The sequence below is a fragment of the Bactrocera latifrons genome, unplaced genomic scaffold, assembly GCF_001853355.1.
Source record: "Bactrocera latifrons isolate USDA-ARS-PBARC rearing strain unplaced genomic scaffold, ASM185335v1 scaffold_514, whole genome shotgun sequence".
Taxonomy (NCBI): domain Eukaryota; kingdom Metazoa; phylum Arthropoda; class Insecta; order Diptera; family Tephritidae; genus Bactrocera; species Bactrocera latifrons.
The window spans coordinates 45,788-55,169 of NW_017537173.1; the positions used below are offsets into that span (position 1 = coordinate 45,788).

At 39.8% G+C, this 9,382-nt stretch overlaps 1 protein-coding gene across 1 annotated transcript in view; it reads left to right on the forward strand.

The window, feature by feature from the left end:
- Positions 1 to 3,509: 3,509 nt before the first annotated feature.
- The window catches only part of LOC108973983, an 89,100-nt gene continuing 83,227 nt past the window's right edge, over positions 3,510 to 9,382 (forward strand). Inside the window, exon 1 of the mRNA XM_018941557.1 lies at positions 3,510 to 3,574. The gene's annotated coding sequence lies outside the window, so the exon portion shown is untranslated. The remainder of the gene's footprint in view (positions 3,575 to 9,382) is intronic.

Consider the following 9,382-nt stretch of genomic DNA (forward strand, 5'->3'; position numbering starts at 1 on the left):
GTAAAGAGAAAAGGCCAAATTGTTGGATAGATCATTATAAAAGTGGATTGATTCCCCGAAAAATTTGAATTATAATTATAAATTATATACTTATAGAAAGTATTATAATTATAAAAGTTACTAAAATAATAAATTCCAGCGAAAACACGTAAACGTGATTAGTATATTCTTAAAGAAGGATGTGCACCCCTAGTTCGGGGGATGCTATTGCTATTCTAAAATGTACCGTGTTTTGGGCTCCTCGTAAATCAACCTGCGTTGCGTGTGTATTACACATATTTACTAATTTCATTGAAATATTTATGTGTTGAACCTTTAAATCTTATATTTCTTTCTTTTACCATTTCCTTCAAAAACTTTTCTGTACCAAATAAAAAAGCTTGTCCAAAATAATGTTCTTCACACAGTGAACACGTGCGACAGGCAAGCTGAACATTTCTTGGAATTTATTTCTTATGTAGCACCTGTATATATTTCTTTGTATTTCAATAATAAGTTATTCGCACTTTTTTCTCAATTTTATTTTTATATTTATCACTTTCGTTTGCCAAACTGCGAATCCATTTTTTATAAGATATTTATTGATCTGATACGAAGTCTTTATTAAGGGGGAGCCGACTTCAGAAGCTTCATTTGTGGAACACAATGCTAGCGACAGACTGCAGCAGCACGACAGTGAACCGAAAACGGCATTGTGAATCCTACTACAAGAACGTTTGTGAGAGGGCAGCAACATAACAATGGCCGGCATGTACACAAAACTACTCACTTGTCCATTTTGCATGTACAAAATTTCGTTGTGGCCATACTAATACCTTGCACTTCAATGACATTTTAATAGTTTGTTCAAAGTGAAATTTTTTATGCAAAATATAAGTAAATAGGTAAATTTATTCGTTTCAAATTACCGATTGTTATTACAAATGATGTAACAGAGCTATTTTATGCTATTATTTGTAAAATAACATCAAGTTTGTTGGAGCTGTGAATAATTTTACATTTTACATATTAGTGGCATCACCACTTTACCTCATCTCTCTATCTTCCATTCTACTGTCAACTCTACTGTCGTCCTACTGTCGTTGGCAAATATAGAATCAAATTGAAGTAAGCGAGCACGACAACTGTCCGCCTGCCGTTGTGTAGTCATACAGCTATCAAAATAGGTCCGTCCATAAGAACGTGTGTATTTTAATATTTGACAGATGTCGTTTGCAGTCTGTCGCGAGCATTGTATTCCACACATGAACTGAAAATGGGGTTGTGAATCCTACTACAAGAACGTTTGTGAGAGGGCAGCAACATAACAATGGCCTTCATGTACACAAAACAACTCAGTTGTCCATTTTGCATGTACACAATTTCGTTGTGGTCATACTAATATTTTGCACTTCAATGAAATTTTAATATTTTGTTCAAAGTGAAATTTTTAAGCAAAAAATAAGTAAATTGGTAAATTTATTTGTTTTAAATTATCAATTGTTATTATAGATGATGTAACAGAGCCATGTTATGCTTTTATTTGTACAATAACGTCAGGTCTGTTTGAGCTTTGAGTAATTTTACGTTTTACATATTAGTGGCATCACCACTCTACCTCATCTCTCTATCTTCCATTATACTGTCAACTCTACTGTCGTCCTACTGTCGTTGGCAAATATAGGATAAAATTGAAGTTAGCGAGAACGACAACTGTCGGCCTGCAGTTGTGTAGTCGTGCAGCTGTCAAAATAGGTCCGTCGTTAAGAACGTGTGTATTTTAATATTTGACAGATGTCGTTTGCAGTCTGTCGCGAGCATTGTATTCAACACATCAAGCAATCAATTTTTTTTTTTTTTTTTTTAAATCTCTTTAAACATTATCTAACGGGAAATCTCGACAGGATAGCATTTATAGAATACTATATGCATTGCCGTGCCGATTGCCTGTGGCGACTCCACATTGCTCATAGCTTACTAGATATAGAATACTATTTAGTTTGCCATATATCGTAAGCTATGAGTTGTCACTTCAACCGTTTGGGAGCTCAGTTTTCATTTCTTTGAAAATTTCGTAGAGGCAACAAATCCCATTTGCACATATGCCGCCGGCATTTTCATTTCCGTAATATGAAATTTAGAAGAGCGAGTATTAAGACGGTTGTGTTATATTATAAAACTAAAATACATTTTCAAAATAACATTTTCCAAAAAATTAATATTGTTAATTTAGAAAAAAGTTATGCAAATAGTTTTGGGAATGAGCGAAGTCTTAAATTTAATTAACTTATAAAACCATAAATCCAAATATCATTGTTCGTTTCAAATATATTTTTTAATTGGTATATTAAATTTGTGCCATAATTATTTGTCCAAAAATATGAATTCTTACTTTTCCCAGAAATACATATGTAAACAAAAGGATCTTTATCCTTTTATATATTCCCCATAAAACATTTAAGGAGTTCAAGAGCACAAAACGTGCGCTATATCAGCTACCTATCCGACGGCATATCGCAATGGCAATAGCAATACATTTGACAGTTAGTACTCTATAAATTCTATCCTGTCGAGATGCCCCGTAAGAATATGTCCCAAAAGTTATAGATGGAATTTGAAATATTATTGAAGATAGAAAGGAAATAGTGACCGAGCGTCTAGCAGATATATAAGCGCCTGGTCAAAAAGTAAAAACTTTGAAGCGCGATTTATCGGTTTTTCATTTTTACGATTATTTTTAATTGGCGGGTAGGATAGAAAAAGAAACTAAACGTCGTATGGAATTGGGGCAAAGTTTATTATCTTTGGCATAAAATCATCTTCTATTTAAACTAAAAACAGACGAAGAAAAATCAGTTTGAATATATTTTTAAAAAATATAAGGTAAAATTTTTTTTTTTGTCAAAAGTCACTTTTTTCAATTTTTTTCTAGAATTTTCTTAGTTTAACCAGAAGGTAAATTTTTCCAAAAAAAAATATGAAGAAATTCTTTGCTTCCGATAGAAATTCCGACCTGCTTGCTGCCCGCCCTCCGAAAAATTCAAATGCGAGGTGCATCCGGCAACTTCTTCCCAAAAGCAGATTATCAAAGATTTCGCATCCAAACAATTTGTGAAAGGTGTTAAGATATATAACAATAGAGCCTAGAAATTTAAATTAATTATTTCTTTCCCTCCTAAAAAATCGATTTTTTTTTAAGCCTCTAAAACAGGTCATTGTTCGTCCGCAATTTTCACAGTTCGGCGACACGAGAGAAATGAGATTTTGTGTGCACACAGCGCCATACAGGACACACATGTGTTCACACCGATCATAAAAAATCAAGCATTTTCGCGAACATAGATCGGTTCGCACACAAACTCATACATGAGTAAATCGCAGTCGCACATATATCGACGGAACTTTAATAATTGCGTTGGTTGAAAGGTAATAATTAAAGTAGTGGATCCGGATGCAACTTATAAAACTTGCCATTATAATGCATATTTCGTGCTAACGCATGGTAAATAGAAAATATGTTCTAGTTATTTGAACAGTCTGTGTACTAAAAACTAGTGAAGTGAATCTTCGTTTCTGCATTTACTGAATAAATTAGGTAGTATTCATTGAAGTTATAAACGCTGTTTAGACACGAAATTTCTAAATACTTATTGGTATAAATGACAGCTGGCCAATTCGCTTGTTGTCCGTTCTATAGTAACAAAAGTTATTTTTAGGTGTTACTTGCGGTGAAAAGTAACTACTACTAATATATAAATTTATAGATTTGTTGTTAGTGTTTTATATAGTTTTTATAAAATTGGTTGGGATTTGGAATAGCATACCCCGATGTGGGGGTTAATATGGGTATATACGGATAGAAAACCTCCAGATCAAGAAAATATATACATACATATGTAGGTATGTATAGTTGCCGCCGACTTATGAGTTTTGAGATATTTGCATATAAAGTTCAAAAAGTCAACGGGTTAATTTTACGGATAGAGGAGGTCCTCCAGATCAAGAACATATATACAGTGATGTACAAAAGTATTGGCACAGCAAGATATCTTGACTTTAGCACTATTTTTTACCATTTATAAACTAAGTTTTGAACACCAAAAAAAAGTCCTTAGTTAGGACGAGTAATTATCAATTATATTTTCTTTAATTCATTTAATTATCTCTTACATTTAATTATAAAAGGAAAAAAAGTGCTAACTATAGGGAAACAAAAGTATTGGCACACTCCATAAAAATACAAAAAAAAAAAACAATAATAAAGTAGTAAACTATATATAAAATTCATATTTTGTGGCAAAGCCCTTTTGCTTGATGACTGCTTCCAGCCGGTTTGGTATTGATGATACCAATTTTTGTGTCGTTTCTGTGCCACGACAGTCGGGTCTACAAAAACCGGAACGGACCCGGATTTTTATCCGGCCACGGTTGAACAACCTAGCTGCAAAGAACCAGGTGCACCTAATCTGGGTGCCCGGCCACAGGGGTATAGCAGGCAACTAACTGGCTGACGAGCTCGCCCGCTCCGCAGCCTCCACCAGTATGGTTGGGCCCGAACCGTTCATTGCGGTGGGTCCCCGCACTGTGAAGGAGCTGCTCCGCTGTACACTGTCCCAAAACTCCCTAGGCTTGCTTATGTACTCCTTCGCATAAGTTAATCACTTCGTTTGGTTCGCTTTCGAAATGAGAGGTTTACGTCTAGATAGGCGAGAACTGTAATTAGCTTCATGCAGTGTCCTCCGGACCGTTATTGGATGAATATCTTTTCCCATCTCTTTAACTTCCGCTGCGATTTGTGTGGATGATATTCTGGGGTTCTTTTTTTTACCTTCTGCCTGTTCGTTTTTCGCTTTGTAAATATGCGGTATCTTTAAAACATTGAATAATACTCCGTATGGTAATCGGCTTCTGTCCATCATTTCACCAATCTCTACATACGATTTACTCTGATTATGCAAATATTATATAATTTTCCGCTGAGATTCGTTGGCTTCACATTTTTTGTTCCCCATTTTAATAAATTAAAAGCAAATTTAACTATTAAATAAAGGCACACTGAAATTTAAAGTTTGGTTCTTTCCAAAAACACATTTGCTTATGTATAAATAACGGTACTTTAAAAAAGAGTTGCCATCATTAATAAAAATTACTCGAAGTTGCCTGATTTTATAGGGTGTGACAGTACTTTTGGTTCGGTATAATAGCACTTTTTTCTTTTATAATTACTATTAAATAAATATAAGAGTTAATTAAATGAATTAAGACAAATATAATTGATAATTACTCGTCCTATCTAAAGATTTTTTTTGTAATCAAAACATATTTTATAAGTAGTAAAAAACAATGCTAAATCTTGCTGTGCCAATACTTTTGCTCGTCACTGTACATGTAGTTGCCGCTGACTTATGGTTTTTGAGATATTTGCATTTAAAGTTCAAAAATTCAGCTATTTAAAACGCATGTTTCTCCGATATATAATTATTTTTACACTGATATTTTGAACTTTTTTATCCACTAAATATGTTAAATAGTGCAAAAATTACTTTCAAGACGGACGTGCTGGCTAGTTTCTACTGTATCTTCTTCCAAGCAGCTTCTACATGCGGCGTCCGGTATAATTCCCAGCCTTACCGCATGCATCACTAACGAGAGACCGGCTTTACTGAGAACACAAGAGGACACAGGAGCACCGACGGGTTCAAATTCTACCGATAGTGACTCGAGGGTACCTTTCCTTGCCAACCCATCAGCTTTGCAGTTACCTGCGATTCCGCTGTGGCCCGGCACCGCGACCAACCCTGAACGCACATTGAATGAGTTCTGGGCTGGTATCGCCGCTCTGCCATCTGAGTGAATGGTCACTTCTCTGAAGGTAGACACTCTCCGGAGCAGCAAATCTACTGCCACCTTGATGGCGGCGACTTCCGTCTGGAAGACACTGCAATAGTCGGGAAGTCTGAAGCTGGATTTAGTGGAGAGCTCCCGACAGTAGACCCCTCCACCAACCTTCCCCCCCCAAGCTTTGACCCATCCGTGAAGAAGCTTATGTTCCCTCTCCTCCAACGGCTTCTTCCCTCCCAAACCTCCCTCGTCGGTATATGGGCAGTGAAGGAACCGCCGAAGTTCGATATGGCGACTCCATGATCTAGATGATCCGGTATGCAGTCAAAGCTTGTGAGGATATCCGAGTGTTTCGATATACGTGCTGATTGCTGTTGCATCCAGGTTAAGAAGGGGTTTGAGTGTGTCAATGCTGCGGACCGATGGGATTTCCGACGATGATGTGGAGAGGGGGGGATATCTAGGGAGCAAGTGGCTCCTAGATGATAGGGTTAGGCGTAGGTGGCAACAACGTTGGGACAATAGTCCTAACGGCCGATTGACGTACGAGTACATTCGGGACGTTGGGTTCGTTGAGGATAACTCAGACTTCAGATTTTGTCTGAGTCTGGGTTTCCTCCTTACGGGGCATGGGCCTCTGAATGCATTTTTGCATCAGAGGCACCTATCAGATACGTCGGGGTGTTTTTGTGGGGCGGGGTTGGAAAATTGGTCGCATTTAATTGCGGAGTGCCCGATGTACTCGGACATTAGGGATCTGGGTGGTATGGGAATTAGCTTGACGGATGGACGATTAGATGTTAGTGGTGTGATCTCCACTAGTCGGAATACCGAACAGTTAGGGTTGTTTGCGCGTGAATTATTTAAGCGGCGAAGGCGGTTAGTTGGAAACTAGGGTTAGATTTGTATGATTGGTGTGTGTATGTGATGTATGCATGGGGTCCAACCCCTGGCCACCAGTCCAGAGCAGTATGGAAGCTCAACTGGTAGTAGTTTCGGCTACGAGGTCTGACCGGAGACTTAATTCTGGTACCACGGRGAGCAGGAGCCCTTGGAGGTAACTCCAACCTGCTCATGCGGACTGGCCCCTCGGGCAGTATCGTGGTGGTTGTGGTTAAAACCCAAATGCGGGAAGAACTGACTTTGTCGGTTGAATGTGGAGTTGCATTGCAACCGGGTGCCGGACCCAAAGCACGGCAGAGGTTTTAGATGGGCCTCGAACCCGACCAAGGTGGTTAGTGTGTCCATTCCACACTGCCAATTGGTACTGAAAATGCTTGGCATTCTCAGGACGCTGATCAACGCATTGATTTGATCCGCTGTACTTTTGAGTGCCGTGGAGTAAGGCTGTCGTCAGCAGGTACCCACGTTAAACACACCGCCGTTATTCCGATATACGCTCCGTTAGGAACCCAGATTCACTGAGCCTGATAGCTACTTTTGCGGCCACACACCTTCCGGCAATGTCCACCGGCGTTATGTTCAGAATTGCATTGAGTGCAATGGTTGGGGTAGTCCTTAATGCACCACACATGCTGATGAGCGCGGCCCGCTGAACGCTCTCAAGTTTCTTAGCAAGTGTGGTCTTCTGTAAAGCCCTCAACCACATAAAGACCCCATAGAATATTATGGGCTTGACTATGGTGTCATAGAGCCAGAGTACCACCTTCGGCGAGAGGCCCCACCTCTTGCCAATAGCTCCTCTACAGCAGTAAGGGCAATCGATGCCTTCCTGACTCTTTCCTCGATATTCGGCTTCCATGAAAGTTTCTTATCCAGGATGAGCCCTAGATACTTCACAGTATCCGCCGGTTGCAGGCGAACACCTCCCATTTGCGGGAAAGGTGCCACAGGGATTTTGTATCTTCTACTAAATAAAACCATTTCTCTTTTATTTGAGTTGATGGCGAATCCACTTCCGACCGCCCATTTTTTTACCACACTGAGATATCCCTGCGTTAACTCATACACGGTGCTAAGAAACTTTCCTTTCACCATAAGTGCTACATCGTCTGCATAGGCAGTCACCCGGCAGCCAAAATCCTCAGGCTTTTTGAGGAGGTCGTTAACGACTAGGATCCATAAAATAGGAAAAAGAAGGCCCCCTGAGGGGTTCCCCTGCTCACGTTCCGCCGCGCGTTTGCGCTGCCCCACTCTGTTTCGACCACCCTGTCGCACCGAAGACTGAAAATCATGTGCTTGAGGTTCGATTCCACCCCAAGGCCGTCTAAAGCAGTTACGACTGCCTACGGCATTACATTGTTGAAAGCTCCCTCAATATCAAGGAAGGTCCCAGCAGCGAAGTCCTTAGCCTAAATTGCTTCCTCAAGCCACGACACGATAGTGTGCAGGGCAGTGTCCACTGACCTTGCTTTACGATACGCATGTTGGGCTCCTGATAGATAGTCTCTCGGAATGCGTCTTCTTAGATACCAGTCCAGCAGTCTCTCCAAAGTTTTTAGTAAAAAGGAGGAGAGACTGATGAGCGTGAAATCATTTTCCGTGATGTGGGAGCTCCTGCCAGCCTTCGGGATAAACGTAACTCTGACTCGTCTCCAAGTCCCCGGGATGTAACCAAATCTGATGCAGTTCGCATAGATTGGTGCCAGCCAGCCGCATGATACCTTAACACCCTGCTGCAGCTGCGCTGGTATAATGCCATCCACATTTATACACTACTAGCGGGGCCCGGTGTGCGTTGCTACACCCATGCAACAATATAATGGAAACTTCTAGCATTTCTATTTTAATGTGAAAGTTCAAAATATTTGTTTTATTAAAAAAAAAATGAGTTTCTTAAGTCATTTCATTCAATTTTTGTTGTGTTGGTGAAGCATAATTTTTTTTGTTGTGAAAGTTCGAAAAATCTGTTTTATTTAATATTTTTCTTTCTTAAGCCAATACATTAGGATAAACAATATTTTTTGTTTTTCCATCTGTAGTAAAGATGAATAAGCAAAGTGGCATTCCCACTCTTGAGCATACCACGTAGAACTGGCCATGCGAAAAACACGGCTCTATCAAATTCAAACCGCACACTTTAAGCGTTTGCCCTTGTGCCTTATTTATCGACATTGCAGATGCCAGGCGCACTGGAAATTGCAAGAGCTTAAACTCGAAAGGCATGTCAGTCGGGATCATCGGAATACGTGGTATAAGCACAACATCACCTTTCGCTGTGCCAGTCAATATTGTGGCTTCAATAGAGAGAAGGAGCATAGACTGTCGAAAGTGACACCTAAAATCTTAGGGTTATATACAGTCGCAATTTTGACGCCGTCGACTGCAATATTAAGTTCCAGTCTATACTCCTTCGTCCAGTTTGTGAATATGGTCGCTGTGGATTTGGTAGGGGAAAGTTGGAGGTTCCGTTGAGTGAGGAAACGAGAAAGGTCTGAGAGGTAGTTGTTTACTGTTTACCTTCGAACACATGCCATCGATTCCATTGCCCGACGTCAATATCGTACAATCATCAGCGTACGAGGTTATGGAAACCCCCTCTGGTGGTTGCGGGAGTTTCGAGATGTAGAAGTTAAACAGTAGCGGGGAGAGGACACCACCC